At 43.5% G+C, this 19,645-nt stretch overlaps 1 long non-coding RNA gene across 1 annotated transcript; it reads right to left on the bottom strand.

The window, feature by feature from the left end:
• Positions 1 to 7,322: 7,322 nt before the first annotated feature.
• On the bottom strand, positions 7,323 to 8,713 carry LOC106564984 (uncharacterized). Its single transcript, XR_001319574.2, has 4 exons — positions 8,585 to 8,713; positions 8,270 to 8,360; positions 8,087 to 8,182; positions 7,323 to 7,719 (listed from the first exon to the last, which is right to left on the bottom strand). It is a non-coding gene; the product is annotated as an uncharacterized lncRNA (long non-coding RNA).
• Positions 8,714 to 19,645: the final 10,932 nt, after the last annotated feature.

The raw sequence follows: 19,645 nt of genomic DNA, 5'->3' as shown, positions 1-19,645 counted from the left end.
CGACTTTTTCAAAATGTTGCTATGTTGCAGCCTGGATTAAAAAAAAATTATTACAATTTGTGTCAGACACAATACCCCATAATGCCAAAGTGGAATTATGTTTTCAGAATATTTACAAATTGATTAAAAATGAAAGCTGAAATGTCTTGAGTCAATACGTATTCAACCCCTTTGTTATGGCAAGCCTAAATCAGTTCAGGAGTGAAAATGTAAGTCACAAGAAGTTGCATGGAGTGTCTGAGTTACAGTTTTGACTTAAATCGGCATGAAGATCTATGGCAAGACTTGAAAATGGTTGTCTAGCAATGATCAGCAACCAATTTGACAGTGCTTGAAGAATTTCTTTAATAAAAATGTGCAAATATTGTACAATCCAGGTGTGCAAAGCTCTTACCCATAAAGACACAACTGTAATTGCTGCCAAAGGAGATTGTAACATGTATTGACTCAGGGGTGTGAATAGTTATATAAATGAGATATTTCTGTATTTAATTTCAATACATTTGCAAAAATGTCTAAAGACATGTTTTCACTTTGTAATTATGTGGTATTGTGTGTAGATGGGTGAGAAAAAATATGTTGAATACATTTTGAATTCAGGCTGTAACCTAACAAAATGTGGAATAAGTCAAGGGGTATGAATACTTTCTGAAGGCACTGTATAAACTTTTGTTACTTTTAATCCCTTTGGTCACAATAGTGAAGAAAAAATAATTGTACTTTACAGGCTCTAGAGAAATTAAAGTTGTTCTTATCAATAAATAAGTCATATATTATGCATTAAGGTGTTTAGTGTGATTCTGAAAAGTTTCATATGATTTCTCAAAATGGTCACAAGACCACGAGCATCAATCTCCAAGGAGTACTTTTACAGACAAATTTCGCATCAGAAGTCTCTATTCAACAGCTCAAAAAACAAATACTTTGCTGAAAGTATTTTATTTGTAAATACTATAATGGTTAAAGGGTATAGTTTACATATGTGCCTTAATTTTCAATACATTGAATACTTGATGCACGTGGTATATGAACATATCTTAGTGGTCACATTTGTGACCAATGGGAAAATACAGTGGCTCAAACCAATTATATACACTGAGTGCACAAAATATTAGGAACACCTGCTCTTTCCATGACATAGACTTACTAGGTGAATCCAGGTGAAGCTATGATCCCTTATTGATGTCACCTGTTAAATCTACTTCTACTTCTACTACTGTAGATGAAGGGGAGGAGACAGATTAACCTGTTGGGTCTAGGGGGCAGCATTTGCACGTCTGGATAAAAAAAATGTACCCGATTTAATCTGGTTACTAATCCTACCCAGTAACTAGAATATGCATATACTTATTATATATGGATAGAAAACACTCTAAAGTTTCCAAAACTGTTTGAATGGTGTCTGTGAGTATAACAGAACTCATTTGGCAGGCAAAACCCTGAGACATTTTCTGACAGGAAGTGGATACCTGATGTGTTGTATTGACTTTAAACCTATCCCATTGAAAAACACAGGGGTTTAGGAATATTTTGGCACTTCCTATTGCTTCCACTAGATGTCACCAGCCTTTACAAAGTGTTTTGAGTCTTCTGGAGGGAGATCTGACCGAACAAGAGCCATGGAACGGTGATGTCCCATTAGACACCTGGCGCGCTAGTTCATGTTGGGTACCCTCGTTCCAATACGTTATAAAAGAGTATGCATTCGTCCACCTTGAATATTATTCATGTTCTGGTTAAAAAAGGCCCTAATGATTTATGCTATACAACGTTTGACATGTTTGAACGAACGGAAATATATTTTTTCCCCTCGTTCATGACGAGAAGTCCGGCTGGCTTACATCATGTGCTAACGAGACGGAGATTTTTGGACATAAATGATGAGCTTTTTTGAACAAAACTACATTCGTTATGGACCTGTGATACCTGGAAGTGACATCTGATGAAGAGAATCAAAGGTAATGGATTATTTACATAGTATTTTCGATTTTAGATCTCCCCAACATGACGTCTAGTCTGTATCGCAACGCGTATTTTTCTGGGCGCAGTGCTCAGATTATTGCAAAGTGTGATTTCCCAGTAAGGTTATTTTTAAATCTGGCAAGTTGATTGCGTTCAAGAGATGTAAATCTATAATTCTTTAAATGACAATATAATATTTTACCAATGTTTTCTAATTTTAATTATTTAATTTCTGACGCTGACTTGACTGCCGGTTATTGGAGGGAAACGATTTCCTCAACATCAATGCCATAGTAAAACGCTGTTTTTGGATATAAATATGAACTTGATAGAACTAAAAATGCATGCATTGTCTAACATAATGTCCTAGGAGTGTCATCTGATGGAGATTGTAAAAGGTTAGTGCATCATTTTAGCTGGTTTTATGGTTTTGTTGACCCTGTCTTTGACTTGACAAAACATTACACACAACTCTTGTAAATGTACTGTCCTAACATACTCTAAATTTATGCTTTCGCCGTAAAACCTTTTTGAAATCGTAAAACGTGGTTAGATTAAGGAGATGTTTATCTTTCAAATGGTGTAACATAGTTGTATTTTTGAAAAATTTGAATTTTGACATTTATTTGGATTCAAATTTACCGCTCTTGAAATGCACCTGCTGTTGATGGAGTGCACCACGGGTGGCACGCTAGCGTCCCACCTAGCCCCAAGAGGTTAAAGAATATTTTTTAAGCTTTGAGACAATTGAGACATGGATTGTGTATGTGTGCCATTTAGAGGGTGAATGGGCAAAACAAAATATTAAAGTGCCTTTGAACGGGGTATGGTAGTATGTACAAGGCGCACCGGTTTGAGTGTGTCTTAAACTGCAACGCTGCAGTTTTCCGTGTCTATCAGGAATGGTCCACCATCCAAAGGACATCCAGCCAAGGCCTCAGCGCAATCCACCGGGCATCCAGCGGGAGGCCCCGAACTGCCCGCCGACATTTACTCAAAGCTGGTGGCTTGTCATTATTAATAGACAACAATAATTTTTTCCACACTCGCTTTATGGAATTCAAAATGACAATGCTTGTCTTTCATAATTTGATCAGTTATACTGGAATGTGTATTGTCAGTGTTTGTTGCTGACATGTCATGCCTTCGTTTGCTAATCCTGCCAATGAAAAAATCATTAAAGTAATCGGCAATATCAGTGGGTTTTGTGATGAACGAGCCATCTGATTCAATGAATGATGGCGCTGAGTTTTCATTTTAGATCCACATTTTTATTTAAGGTGCTCCAAAGCATTTTACTATCATTCTTTATATCATTTATCTTTGTTCATAGTAAAGTTTATTCTTCTTTTTATTCAGTTTAATCACATGATTTCTGAATTTGTAGTACGTTTGCCATTCGATTGTGCAGCCAGACTTATTTGCCATTACTTTTACCTCATCCCTCTCGACCATAAAATGTTTCAAATCCACAGGGATTTAACCATTTTTATAGTCATTTTCTTAATGAGTGCATGCTTATTAGTAACAGGAATAAGCAATTTCATGGCTACTACACTATATTGTGATCACTACATCCGATGGATTTAGATACTGCTTTAAAGCCAATTTCTGCAGCATTAGTAAAGATGTGATCAATACATGTTGATGATTTCATTCCTGTGCTGTTTGTAACTACCCTGGTAGGTTGACTGATAACCTGAACCAGTTTGCAAGCACTGGTTACAGTTTGAAGGTTTTTCTTGAGTGGGCAGCTTAGCAATTTTTTGAAAAACGTCCAAAATGACCAGGGGCGCCCCCTATTGGATGGGCACGGGTGGGGGGTGCTCCCTACCCAACCGTAGACCGCTTGCTCCCCCCAAAAGGCATTACAAACCATTTTAAAAATGTGCTTCTGATAACCCATTTCAATCACCAGGTGCATGGCTGTCCATTTGCAATATGTTTCAATTGGCATTTACCATCGCGAATTTGACATGCTCAAAAATAATGCAGAAATGCAAAATTTACTGGCCCGATGAACTCGGGATGGCCGGGCAGTGATAGTGGTTCCTCTCCATTGCACGTTGTGTTGTTTTCATCATTTCCATTTGGTGATGTTTTTTTCACTGTTGAATCATATTGCAAATGGACAGTACATTTGCAATATGATTCAACAGTGAAAAATGTTTAAATGGGTATTTACCATCACGAATTTGACATGCTCAAAAAAAGCAGGAATGCAAAATTGACTGGCCCGATGAACTCGGGATGGCCAGGCAGTGACTGTGGTTCCTCTCCATCGCTCATTGGTGTTGATTTCAGAATGTCATTGTGGTGATGGTCTACCACTGTTTAAACATATTGCAAATGGACAAAAGTCAGCCAGCTAGTCACTGTCCATCAGTCAATTAGATATCATTCTGACACCAAACTGATACAAACTGACACCACACCCACTTTTTCCAACTCGTTTAGAAGCCAACTATCACATATTTCAGAGCAGGCACAAAATTCATGAATGAGCTAACGGACAGAAACTTTGGGGTCCATCTCTATGGGCGGAAGTTGTTTCAATGCACCTAGTCTTGCGACTCTGGGACTTTTCTAAATGTCGTCATTTTCCTAATGGTCAAAATGAATTGAAGTTATTGCAAATGTATGAGGCTGTTTCTCGGTTTGAGAACCTTCTAGAGCCACATAACTCACCACACACTATCGACTTGAGCTCTAGAACAGGTTTCTAAAGTTTTAGTGCTCTAGGTCTGACGGTTCTTTGATAGTTCGAACGAAGGTAACTATTGCAGGCTCTGTGTGTCTTTCAGCCCCGCACTGTGTCACTTCATCCTACGTGTGTGTGTGTGTGTGAGAGAGTGTTTTTTCTTTGACATCTGTTGGGAGAAATGACTGATTTACAGTTCAAGAGGGTTGCCTAATCACACATATGGAGTTTTGGAAAGATCTGACCTTTTTAACCCTTCGAAACAGCCCCTATGACCCCAATGTAAGGCACTTTCATTTGGCACAGGAAGCTAAAAGTAAACACATATCCTGATTGGGGTATGCTCTTACAGAATTCGGAGTTTAAAGTATTTACATTAAGAACTGACTGATTTACACTGGGTTGAATGCACTATTTCTCACAAACTGCAGGTTGGGAATGGCAAAACACTTTTAGGTTGATTTTAACCACTTCCGGTTGCTCCAGAAAGCTTAGAATCGACACAGGTACACCTCATAGTGGCCTGATGGAGTGTCATTGAAGACAGGTTCATAAGGCATTCATAACCTACATAGGCTTTGGGTTGAATTTAGGGGAGCTGGCAATGTATTCCTTTGGGGAAAGGTGTCATTATAATCTGTGAGATGAAAAAACCCTGTTTTCACTGTTAAGGGTTAATGCCACGTGGTCAACGTTAGGCTTGCATAGACCGGGAGGACCATATGAACATTCCTTTGGTTGAATTGTCCTTCTAAGCCTAATGGTTCCGCCGCTGTCCCCCAAAAGCAAGTCAAATTTAGGGCCAGGCTTAATTTTGGGCCTACTTTTTTCACGGTTGCTGCGCTCAGAGCGAGCTACAGTCAAGCGGGGCATCTCGTTGAACTCTGCACGGCCTAGAGACTACGGTGATGCTGTTTTTAGTGTTGATTTCAGTTTGTCAATTTGGTGATGGTTCATCACTGTTTAAACATATTGCAAATGTATAAAAGGCAACCAGCAAGTCAGCGTTCATCAGTCAATTAGATATCATTCTGACACCAAACCCACTTTTTCCAACTCGCTTAGAAGCCAACTATCACATATTTCAGAGCAGGCCCATAATTCACAGTGCCTCCAGTTTAAACCATAATAAAAACGTAAAACACGTAGTTACATTCTAGCTGCGGGTCCATTTCTGATATTATGTGTGGCGACCCAGAATCCCGAGTTTCAGCTCGATAGGTCAATGGGCTGAGGCAGTTTCAATGCACCTAGTCTTGCGACTTTGGGACTTTTCTTTATGTCGTCATTTTCGTAATGGTCAAAATGAATCGAAGTTATTGCAAATGTACGAGGCTGTTTGGACATTCACCTGCCGCTCCACCCTCAGGCGGGCGGTCAAAGACTGCCCGTCTCCTTCTCCCCTCACAATGTTGGCCCACTCCAGGGATTTCCCTGAGAGGCACGAGACGAAGGCAGATACCCTCTCATGGCCCAAAGGAGCCGGGTGGACGGTTGCCAGGTAGAGCTCTAGCTGCAATAGGAAACCCTGGCAGCGTGCAGCCATCCCATAGTACTCCCGGGGAAGGGCGAGACGAATCCCACTTGGACCGGGTGGAGGGGAGGCGAGTAGTGCAGGCCCTGGTTGTGCTGGGGGAGGTGCTGGAGGAACTCCCTGTCTCTCCCAGCGGTCCATGGTTTGGACAACGCAGTCCATGGCGGCGCCGAGATGGTGGATCATTTCCGCTTGCTCCTGGACGCGCTCCTCCTGCTGACTCCATATGGCGGTGTGGGATTCTGTAAGGGGGTGCGTAACTGGTGGTAGGGAAGTCAGTCGCAGGAGAGAAGAACTAGGTTGTAGCCGGAGCAGTTTAATCCAAAAACCAACAGCATAACAATACAACAGAATATGGGTACAATACCCGACACGCACCAGTAAACAAGTGCACAAGCACTAACAACAAACAATCCCACACAAAGACATGGGGGGAACAGAGGGTTAAATACACAACAAATAATGAGGGAAATGGAAACCAGGTGTGTAATAAAACAAGACAAAACAAATTAAAAATGAATAATGGATCGATGATGGCTAGAAGACCGGTGTCGCCGACCGCTGAACGCAGCCCGAACAAGGAGAGGAAACGACTTGGAAGTCGTGAGACTTATCCAGAAAGACTCACAGCTGTAATCACTGCCAAATGTGATTCTAAGATTTATTGTGAATACTTATCTAAATGAGATATTTCTGTATTTCATTTTCAATAAATTAGCAAAAATACCTAAAAACACGTTTTCACTTTGTCATTATGGGATAATGTGTGTAGAACCAGTCACTAATATTTTTTTTTCATTTTTAAATTCAGGATGTAGCTTCGAAGATCCAGGATATGTTACTGCTGTTCACTCTACCGGGAGTGCTGTTATCAAGCTCACTCAATGAAGCTAACTCTCAAGACGGTATGTCTCGTGTGTGTGTGTGTATGTTCATATGTGTACTACTATTACTGCTCAGTGTAATCTGATGTAATTTGCACTGCATGCACTGCATCTGTACTATGGTCAAGTTCACATTGTTACACAATAAAAACACTGAATGAAACATTATTATGTAACATATATGATGTAATTGAAACACTCTTAAAAATGTAAGATCAATAAAAAAACGACTAAACATGTGTAATGCTTGATAGTTTATTGGAGGATCACAGTGTGACACGTCAACCATACAACATTGCACAAAGAAATTCTGATCATTAATATAAATCCGCTGTCTTGACGAAAAAACGACCATGTGTCAGGACATAAAGTACGTTTATGGATAAAACATATATTCTTCATTATGTTGATGAGTTCTTCTCAGTACCAAAGTACCAAAGAACTGTATTACTGTTTTGTTTTTTGTTAGTCAGTGATTGATGGATGGATGTTGGAATGATTCATTGAGGTATTGTTAGTGATGTCTTCAGAGGTGATAGTTGATTCCATATGGAGACTGAAAAGGATCCTCGGCATCCCAATTCTGGTCTCTTCTCACCCCACAATTTCCTTGGCTTTGTTCCAAAGCACGCTCCAAACTGGAATACAGTTTTAAATATGCTTTATAGAAAATACATTTTTAAAAAGGTAAAAATGTAAAAATGACTACGACATGTTGAATAAATATCCCATTTACCATTGACTACCTTTTAAACCTATTGTTTTTAGGCCAGTATTTGACTACCATTTTAAAAAGAATTTGCCTCTATGAAACATGATGCTAATAAACAGTAGAGATGGAGTTAGCCATGTTGCTCCCTCCTCTTTCCCTACCACCCTCTGCTAACCTCCCGTTGTGACTTTACTGTTGCTCAGATAGATAGATAGAATAGATAGATAGATAGATAGATAGATAGATAGATAGATAGATAGATAGATAGATAGATAGATAGATAGATAGATCACATGGTGCTTCATCTTCAGAGGCGCTGGTCTTCAGAGCAGCCAACTTTGCCAAAAATGCAGCCTTTCCACTTTTTAGATCATCCTCCTGCAGGAGAGCTGAGGAAGAAAGATTTTCCATTTAACTAAATTCTATCAGATTAAATCCGGGCAGTAAAGTAGTACACATTCACAAACAAGACATACCTTCCTCAGAGTTATCTTCATTGAGGGAGCTTGCTAACAGGACACCCACTAGAGCAAACAGCAGTAACATACTCTGGATCTTCATCCTTTACTAGAGCACAATATGTTAACACACACAAGACACACAGTGGGTCCTTTTACACTACCAAATGAAAGATCAGCAAGTTAGTATGGATCCCAGGTCGACCGTGTTACATTATACACATGTCCACCTACATCTCTCCATCCATTCCTACCTGTCCACTTGTATACACCTGCCCACTCTTATACACCTTTGCAAATAAGATTCTCAGTGAAAACAAACATACCTCTTACAGTTGGACGATGCTGTCTGATTGATGGCTGTTTATCTGGATGATGTCTTCTGGTCTTCAGTAGTAGTGTGGTGTCTCTCTGCTCTCTGCAGCCCTGTTTTATACTCTTTCTGCAGCTACTGTACCTGCCCCATCCATTCACACCTCTCACAGCCAAATAACAAACAAGATGACATTACAGATTAGGCGACAACGGCAGTAATGCACAGCCTGAAGTGTATGACCTCCCTCCAGGCATATTTTTGGTTAATATTATGGTTTCATAGTAATTCCAACTGAATTTGTGAACTGGAGCAACAATAGGGTTTTTACTTTACAAATGGGAGTAACACTTTACTTTAACCTTGTATACATAATACATTCATTTCACATTTAAGAAACCAATCGTTAAACCTTTTTATTGATTTTATTTAAACTTTATTTAATCAGGTTAGTCTTGTTGAGATAAAAATGACATATTCAAGAGAGACCTGGAACAAGACAGCAGCATCAACACATCAGTTTCAGACAAACAGGCAGATGACATCAACCAGATGAAAAAATATCAATATAAAAAGCAGCATGCCAGTAAAGTACATGTACAAAACACTAAATAAGAATGAACCAGTATTTTAGTCTTTGTTTTGCTAGCTATGTCCACCAAACAGCACTGCAGAGATCACAATGGTCAATTAGATGTCTCTTGTTAGTGACAAAACGAAGGGCTGCATGATACAGTTATAAGCCCTCAAATCAAGTCACATTTTATTTGTCACATGCCCCGAATACAACAGGTGTCGACCTTACAGTGAAGTGCTTACTTACAAGCCCTTAACCCCTGTGCGACATCCAGCGAAAAATCATATCGCCATTAGCATAACAAAATTTAATAATTATTTATTTTCTAAAAAAATTCTAATTATATCGTTTTATAGATACACCTCTCCTGAATCGAACCACGTTGTCCGATTTCAAAAAGGCTTTACAGCAAAAGCAAAACATTAGATTATGTTAGAGGAGTATATCGTAAAAGTAGCCACATAGCCATTTTCCGACCAACCACATGCATCACAAATAACCAAAAAACAGCTAAATGCAGCACTAACCTTTGACAATCTTCATCAGATGACACACCTAGGACATCATGTTACACAATACATGCATTCTTTTGTTCGATAAAGTTCATATTTATATATAAAAACAGCATTTTACATCGGCGCGTGACGTTGACTAACTATTTTCCCTCAAAAGCTTCCGGTGAAAAGGCGCTACAATTTACTAAATTACTATTCGAAAACATTTTTAAAATGTATTATTGTCATTCTAAGATTTATAGATGAATATCTCTTGAAAGCACCTGTAATGCCAGATTTAAAAATAACTTTACTGGGTAATCACACTTTGCGATAAAAGGGGATGCGATACTCAGAAAAATAGGCTACCGTTACAGGTCAGCGCCATCTTGGAACAATCGCATATCAAATCTACTCTTGTATACTATTATCAATAATCCCTTACCTTTGATTATCTTCCTCAGAAAGCACTTCCAGGAATCCCAGGTCCACAACAAATGTATTTTCGTTCAAAAAAGTTCATCCTTTACGTCCCAATAGCTTGTTGTTGTTAGCGCGTTCTGAAGGCTGCTCCAAAACTTTTTTTTAAAATTTACGTTCGTTCAAACATGTCAAACGTTGTATAACATAAATCTTTAGGGCTTTTTCAACCAGAGCTCCAATAAGATTCAAGGGGGACGATTGCATTGTCTTTCAAAACGTTTCGAAAGGGGAGGAGCGCCGGTAGCCAGGAGCGCCGGCGTCATAATGGTGATGGCCCTCCTCATGTGACCACTTTCCACAGCGTCTCATTCAGTCAGTTTTCACAGTAGGAGACTCAAACCACTTTGTAAAGACTGGGGATATCTAGTGGAAGCAATAGCAAGTGCTCAATGAACCATTGCTCACGGTGTGATTAATAGGCAAAGTGATGAAGTTGAGTCCGCAATTCAGAATTCCACATCCTGTTACGATCGGTCTCGGGGTTTTGACTGCCATATGAGTTCTGTTATACTCACAGACACCATTCAAACAGTTTTAGAAACTTTAGGGTGTTTTCTATCCACAAGTATTAATTATATGCATATCCTAGCTTCTGAGTTTGAGTAGGAGGCCGTTTAAAATGGGCAGGATTCTTTTTCAGAAATCGCTGTAGCGCCCCCTATCCTAGGTGACCGTCAAGAGGTTAAATAAACACAAATCAAAACACTCAAATAGGGAACAGGTGCAACCAATAAGACTAACAAACAGAAAAGGAAAAAAGGATCAGCGGCGGCTAGTAGGCCGGCGACGACGACCGCCGAGCGCCGCCCGAATAGGCAGGGGAGCCACCTTCGGTGGGATACGTGACAGTATCCCCCCCTGACGCGCGGCTCCCGCAGTGCGCCGCCACCGGCCTCGAGGGCGACTCGGAGGATGAGGCGCAGGGCGATCCCCATGAAGGCGGTGGAAATCCCTCAGTAGTGAGCGGTCCAAAATGTCCTTCACTGGTACCCAGCACCTCTCCTCCGCGCCGTACCCCTCTCAGTCGACGAGGTACTGTAGGCGCCCCACCCGATGTCTGGAGTCCAGAATGGCGCGTATCGTATACGCCGGGGACCCCCCAATGTCCAGAGGGGGTGGAGGGACCTCCGGCACCTCACCTTCCTGCAGGGGACCAGCCACCACCGGCCTGAGGAGAGACACATGAAACGAGGGGTTAATACGGTAATAAGGTGGAAGTTGTAACCGGTAACACACCTCGTTTATCCTCCTCAGGACTTTAAACGGCCCTACACACTGCGGCCCCAGCTTCCGGCAGGGCAAGCGGAGGGGTAGGTTTCGAGCCGAGAACCAGACTCGATCCCCTGGTGCAAACACAGGGGTCTCACTGCGGTGCTGGTCAGCGCTCTTCTTCTGCCGTCCACTCGCCTTTGTTAGTGCGTCTTGGACTGCTTTCCAAGTGTCCTTTGAGCGCTGCACCCACTCCTCCACCGCAGGAGCCTCGGTCTGGCTCTGGTGCCATGGAGCCAGGACCAGCTGGTAGCCCAACACGCACTGAAACGGTGACATATTAGTTGATGAGTGACGGAGGGAGTTTTGGGGTACCTCTGCCCATGGGACGTATCTCGCCCACTCCCTGGGCCGGTCCCGGCGATACGTCCTTAGAAACATACCCACCTCTTGGTTCACTCTCTCCACCTGCCCATTACTCTCGGGGTGGAAACCCGAGGTCAGGCTGACCAAGACCCCCAACCGTTCCATGAATGCCCTCCAAACTCTGGACGTGAACTGGGGACCCCGATCAGAAACGATGTCCTCGGGCACCCCGTAGTGCCGGAAGACATTGGTAAACAGGGCCTCCGCAGTCTGCAGAGCCGTAGGGAGACCGGGTAACGGGATGAGACGGCAGGACTTTGAGAACTGATCCACAACGACCAGGATTGTGGTGTTTCCCTGAGATATGGGAAGGTCGGTGAGAAAGTCCACTGACAAGTGCGACCACGGCCACTGTGGAACGGGGAGGGGCTGTAATTTCCCTCTAGGCAGGTGTCGAGGAGCCTTGCTCTGAGCGCACACCGAGCAGGAGGAAACATAAAACCGCACGTCCTTTGCCAAGGTGGGCCACCAGTACTTTCCCCTCAGGCTCCGCACTGTCCTCTCGATCCCAGGGTGACCCGAAGAGGGGAGATTATGGGCCCATCGAATCAATCGATCACGGACACCAAGCGGCACGTACTGAACACCTGCTGGACACTGAGATGGTGCTGGTTCCAACCGTAACGCCCGCTCGATCTCCGCATCCACCTCCCAGACCACCGGTGCTACCAAGCATGACGCTGGGAGGATGGGAGTTGGATCGATGGCCCTCTCCTCTGTGTCATATAGGCGGGACAGCATGTCGGCCTTCGTGTTTAATGAACCTGGCCGATAGGAGATTGTGAACCGAAATCGGGTAAAGAACATGGCCCACCTGGCCTGACGCAGATTCAGTCTCCTAGCTGCCCGGATGTACTCGAGATTACGGTGGTCATTCCAGATGAGGAAAGGGTGCTTAGCCGCCTCAAGCCAGTGTCTCCACACTTTCAGAGCCTTGACTACAGCTAACAACTCCCGGTCCCCCATGTCATAGTTCTGCTCCGCCGGACCGAGCTTCCTAGAAAAGAAGGCGCAAGGGCGGAGTTTTGGTGGCGTGCCCGAGCGCTGTGATAGCACGGCCCCCACCCCAGTCTCGGACGCGTTCACCTCCACTATGAATGCCAAAGAGGGGTCTGGATGAGCCAGCACGGGAGCGTCGGTAAACAGTTCCTTCAGACGACTGAAAGCTCTGTTCGCCTCTGCTGACCAGCGCAAGCGCGCCGGACCCCCCTTCAGCAGTGAGGTAATGGGAGCAGCCACATGACCAAAGCCCCGGACAAACCTACAGGTAGTAATTGGCAAACCCTAAGAACCACTGCACCTCCTTTACCGTTGTCGGAGTTGGCCAATTACGCACGGCCTTAACGCGGTCACACTCCATCACCACCCCCGAGGTGGAAATGCGATACCCCAGGAAGGAAACGGCTCGTTTGGAAAACACACATTTCTCAGCCTTAAACTCTATGGGCTAGGTGGGACGCTTGCGTCCCACCTACGTAACAGCCACTGCCAGCCTGTGGCGCGTTTTTCAAAACCTTAAAAATCCTATTACTTCAATTTCTCAAACATATGACTATTTTACAGCCATTTAAAGACAAGACTCTCGTTAATCTAACCACACTGTCCGATTTCAAAAAGGCTTTACAACGAAAGCAAAACATTAGATTATGTCAGCAGAGTACCAAGCCAGAAATAATCAGACACCCATTTTTCAAGCCAGCATATAATGTCACCAAAACCCAGAAGACAGCTAAATGCAGCACTCACCTTTGATGATCTTCATCAGATGACAACCCTAGGACATTATGTTATACAATACATGCATGTTTTGTTCAATCCAGTTCATATTTATATCAAAAACCAGCTTTTTACATTAGCATGTGACGTTCAGAACTAGCATACCCCCGCAAACTTCCGGGGAATTCGCTAACATTTTACTAAATTACTCACGATAAACGTTCACAAAAAGCATAACAATTATTTTAAGAATTATAGATACAGACCTCCTCTATGCACTCGATATGTCCGATTTTAAAATAGCTTTTTGGTGAAAGCACATTTTGCAATATTCTAAGTACATAGCCCAGGCATCACGGGCTCGCTATTTAGACACCCGGCAAGTTTAGCACTCACCATAATCATATTTACTATTATAAAAGTTTGATTACCTTTTGTTGTCTTCGTCAGAATGCACACCCAGGACTGCTACTTCAATAACAAATGTTGGTTTGGTCCAAAATAATCCATCGTTATATCCGAATAGCGGCGTTTTGTTCGATGCGTTCCAGACACTATCCGAAATAGTAAAGAAGTGTCGCGCGCATGGCGCAATTCGTGACAATAAAATTCTAAATATTCCATTACCGTACTTCGAAGCATGTCAACCGCTGTTTAAAATCAATTTTTACTACATTTTTCTCGTAGAAAAGCGATAATATTCCGACAGGGAATCTCCTTTTCGGCAAACAGAGGAAAAAATCCCAAAGGCGGGGCGGTCGGGGTCACGCGCATAAGCCCAGTGTCCCTTGATCGGCCACTTGAGAAAGGCGATAATGTGTTTCAGCCTGGGGCTGGAATGACGACATTCTGTTTTTTCCCGGGCTCTGAGCGCCTATGGACGACGTGGGAAGTGTCACGTTAGAGCAGAGATCCTTAGTAAATGATAGAGATGGAAAAGAAGTTCAAGAAATGGTCAGACAGGCCACTTCCTGTAAAGGAATCTCTCAGGTTTTGACCTGCCATTTGAGTTCTGTTATACTCACAGACACCATTCAAACAGTTTTAGAAAATTTAGGGTGTTTTCTATCCATATGTAATAAGTATATGCATATTCTAGTTACTGGGTAGGAGTGGTAACCAGATTAAATCGGGTATGTTTTTTATCCAGCCGTGTCAATACTGCCCCCTAGCCCTAACAGGTTAACGTACAGGTCATGCTCCAGCAGTCGCCCAAGCACCTTGCGCACCAGGGATACATGCGCGGAGCGTGTGGCGGAATAGATCAGGATGTCATCAATATACACCACCACACCCTGCCCGTGCAGGTCCCTGAGAATCTCATCGACAAAGGTTTAAAAAACGGCTGGAGCGTTCTTTAACCCATACGGCATGACGAGGTACTCATAGTGGCCCGATGTGGTACTAAACGCGGTTTTCCACTCGTCTCCTCCCCGGATACGCACCAGATTGAACGCGCTCCTGGGATCCAGTTTCGTGAAAAAACGCGCTCCGTGAAATGATTCCACCGCCGTAGCGATGAGAGGTAGCGGGTAACTAAACCCCACTGTGATGGAATTTAGACCTCGATAATCAATGCACGGATTAAGACCTCCATCCTTTTTCTTCACGAAAAAGAAACTCGAGGAGACGGGTGACATAGAGGGCTGAATGTACCCCTGTCTCAGAGATTCCGTGACATATGTCTCAGTAGCCAGCGTTTCCTCTTGTGACAATGGGTACACGTGACTCCTGGGAAGTGTAGCGTTTACCTGGAGGTTTATCGCGCAATCCCCTCGTCGATGAGGTGGTAATCTGGTCGCCCTCTTCTTACAGAAGGCGATAGCCAAATCGGCATATTCAGAGGGAATGCGCACAGTGGAAACCTGGTCTGGACTCTCCACCGTTGTCGCACCGATGGAAACTCCTTTACACCCGCCTGAACACTCCTCTGACCACCATCTGAGAGCCCCCTGTCGCCACGAAATATCAGGGTTGTGATTGGCCAGCCAGGGAATCCCCAGCACCACCGGAAACGCAGGCAAATCAATGAGGAAGAGACAAATCCGTTCCCCATGATCCCCCTGCGTTACCATGTCCAGTGGAACCGTGGCCTCCCTGACCAGCCCTGACCCTAATGGTCTACTATTTAAGGAGTGCACGGGAAAATGTTGGTCCAACGACACCAGGGGAATTCCTAGCCTTAATGCGAGCCCACGATCCATAAAATTTCCAGCTGCGCCTGAATCGACTAGCGCCTTATGCTGGAAAGAGGGAGAAAACTCAGGGAAAGTTATAAGTACAAACATATGGCCAACAGGAAGCTCTGGGTGAGGTTGGTGCTTACTCACCTGGGGTGAACGAGGAGTGCTCTGCCGGCCATCCCGATTCCCAGAGGAGCTCCTCCAGCACCGGTCGGCAGTGTGTCCTCTCCGACCACACCGGGTACAGGAGGAGCCTCCTCCTCCGGTCCCCCTCGATGCGGCCCCCCATAGCTCCATAGGGATGGGAGCTGGAGGACCTGTAGGTGGAACCAACAGGGCCCGTTCTGGATGCCTGCGGGCAGCCAGCAGGTTGTCGAGACGAATGGACATGTCAATAAGTTCATCCAGGGAGAGGGTAGTGTCCCGACAGGCTAGCTCCCGGCGGATGTCCTCCCGGAGGCTGCAACGATAGTGGTCCATCAGGGCCCTGTCGTTCCACCCCGCCCCAGCAGCCAAGATCCGGAACTCCAGAGCAAAGTCCTGTGCGCTCCTCGTCTCCTGCCGCAGGTGGAACAGCCGTTCACCCGCCGCCCGGCCTTCTGGTGGGTGGTTGAACACGGCCCGGAAACGGCGGGTGAACTCGGGGTAGTGATCCCTTACCGAGTCTGGGCCATACCACACTGCGTTGGCCCACTCCAGGGCACGACCCGTTAAGCAGGAGACGAGGACGCTCACGCTCTCCTCTCCCGAGGGAGTCGGATGAACGGTAGCCAGGTACAACTCCAGCTGTAGCAGGAACCCCTGGCACCCAGCCGCCGCTCCATCGTACTCCCTGGGGAGAGCCAGGCGTATGGCCCCGGATCCGGACGCCGGAGGAGGGTAGTAGGTGGAGGGGGAAGAGGAGCTGGGGATGAGGTAGGGAGGCCACTCCTCTCCCATCGGTCCATCCTCTCCATCATCTGATCCATGGCTGAACCGATCCGGTGGAGAATGCTGGTATGATGGAGGACCCTTTCTTCCATCGATGGGAGAGGAGGCGCGGCTACTCCTGCTGACTCCATAGCTGGTGCGGGATTCTGTCACGAATTGCTAGGAGTGGTGGTAGGAGTCAGGCGCAGAGAGCAGAGGTAGGGAAATAATGATTTATTTTCTCCGGTACAAAACGGTCAACGCCAACACAACAGGCGCGTGAACAAAATGACCAACCCAGTAATAACGGCGACACAGTCCGGAAAGAAAATCAAGGCGAAATAGCCAGCACATCCAAAAAGCACACTGACATAAAATAATCCCGCACAAACCTGGGCGGGCTAAACTGGCTTAAATAAACACAAATCAAGACACTCAAATAGGGAACAGGTGCAACCAATAAGACATACAAACAGAAAAGGAAAAAAGGATCAGCGGCGGCTAGTAGGCCAGCGACAACGACCGCCGAGCACCGCCCGAGCAGGCAGGGGAGCCACCTTCGGTGGGATACGTGACAGTAGCAGAGACAACAATTTCTAGAAATGTAACCATTCTCAAATTCATAGACATAGCTGTGGATGCGAGGACTGACCATCCATTACATCAAAATCATAGTTGTAGAATTCTTTTGAGGCTATATAGTGTTTGTTTACATGTACTTTGTTTACAAACATTGGAGTAAAACACGCTTATATTTTGGGTTCTGATGGGTTACAACAGTGGCATGAGACAAGAATCAATGTGTACATATCATTAATTAATGAGTCAAGAAATGTATGTAGCAACTGCTGATTGTCCTTTTAACCAATTTCCGCCCAGGAAATGGAGTCTATAAGTGCTGTCACAAAGTCCAAATTCAACACAGTTGTCATTGACTAGTTGGATATTGATTTCCCACTGAATACTTACAGCATTCTTATAAATTATTTTTCTATCAGGTTTTTGTTTATCAGACCTCATTTTGTTATTGAAAATGTTGACCTATTTTTGCCTTTAATGTTCCAGAATACTCCATATTCAGGAGGGCAGAGATGTATATTGCTTATGTACATGAAAGATAATATTACATGCAATATTATCGAATGGAAACATGCCAGTGACCTTGAATGTATGGGGTTGAATGTTTTCCCCTCCCTTCATATGTCTCTCAATGTTATTGGCTTAAATCGACCACCAACTTCTGATACCTTGTTTTTTGACCATATAAAAGAATGTGATCATAAGAAAGATATCATCCTCATGGCTTATTTCAATATAAACTGGGAAAATAAAACTTGCAAGAAAAAACTCAGCGATCACAGACCATTTAAACCTGACTCAAGTAATACACAGACCAACCAAAGTAACACATACATCACATACTCAAATTGGTATAGTGTTCACTAACAGACCTGAGCAAATAACGAAGTCCCTTAACTTAGTAACTGGCGTATCTGACCACAATGCTACATTAATGTTCAGAAAACTCGCTAGAAAGATATGTAATAAATATATCAATGTGCAACAGTAAGATCAAAGAATCCCTAAAAGTGAGCAGAGTAACTATGATGCAGCTATAAGTCAAATTGACTGGTCTGATCTGTTTTGGCATGAAGACCCAGAGTCTTTATGCATAACATTCTGTCAGCTTTTGACAAAGTGAATACCTCTTTTACCAGGAAATTCCACCGTAAGCCAAGACGTAAAACCTCTCTACCATGGCTTAACAAGGACCTCTCATTGCAGATGAGAGAACGGGATCTTTTCCTTGAAAAAAGCACTGAAGTCTGTTCAGAAGCAAAAGCAGAGTTCTTACTCAGAGTGATCAGTGAAGTGAAAGGAAATGGCAAAGTGATTTGGGAAAACCTCAACAAACTAACAAGGAGAGGAGCTGAAAAGTCCAAAAACCATCCCAGAATAAAAGTTAGACTGTAATTTGATATCCACCACTATTAACAATTTCCTTGTAGTGTCTGCCAGGGAACTGTCTCAAGGATTTTCAAACAAGACCACAACTCTCACTCCTATGGAAAATAACAAATCAATATTCAGAATATCCGAAATTTCAGGATCAGCAGTGGACAGTATTATAAGCTTCTTCACGAACTCTAGAACAATATGTTAACAGTGTCTTCAGAAATTATTCACATCCTCGACTCTTTCCAAACGTTATTGTGTTACAGCCTGAATTTGAAATGGATTAAATTGAGATTAGTCCATGGCCTACACACAATTCCCCTTAATGTCAAAGTGGAATTAAGTTTTTCGATTTTTTCACAAATTAATTAAAAATGAAAAAATGAAATGTCTTGAGTCAATAAGTATTCAACCCCTTTGTTATGGCAAGCCTAAATCAGTTCAGGAGTGAACATGTGCTTAATTCGTCACATAATAAGTTGCATGGACTCACTCTGTGTGCGAAAATAGTTTCTTCTATGACTACTTCATCTCTGTACCCCGCACATCCAATTATCTGTAAGGTTCCTCAGTCGAGCAGTGAATTTCAAACACAGATTCAACCACAGAGACCAGGGAGGTTTTCCAATGCCTCATAAAGAAGGGCACCTATTGGTACATGGATAGAAAAAAATGCAGACATTGAATATCCGTCTGAGCATGGTGAATTTATTAATTACACTTTGGATGGTGTATCGACACCTAGTCACTTCAAAGATACAGACGTCCTTCTTAACTCAGATTCCGGAGAGGAAGGAAACCGCTCAGGGATTTCACCATGAGGCCAATGGCGATTTTAAACCATTTACAGAGTTAAATGGCTGTGATTGGAGAACACCGAGTATGAATCAACAACATTGTAGTTACAAATAACCTAATTTACAGAGTGAAAAGAGGGAAGCCTGTACAGATAAAACATATTTCAAAACATGCATCCTGTTTGCAACAAGGCACTAAAGTAATACTGCAAAAAATGTGGCAAAGCAATTCACTTTTTCTTGAATACAAAATATTATGTTTGGGGGAAATCCAATATAACACATATCTGAGTATTACTCTCCATATTTTCATGTACAATGGAGGCTGAAA

This window comes from Salmo salar, chromosome ssa12 (genome assembly GCF_905237065.1).
Source record: "Salmo salar chromosome ssa12, Ssal_v3.1, whole genome shotgun sequence".
Lineage (NCBI taxonomy): Eukaryota > Metazoa > Chordata > Actinopteri > Salmoniformes > Salmonidae > Salmo > Salmo salar.
Note: the sequence above shows the minus strand (reverse complement) of the source record. Positions and strands in the feature narration are given on the sequence as shown.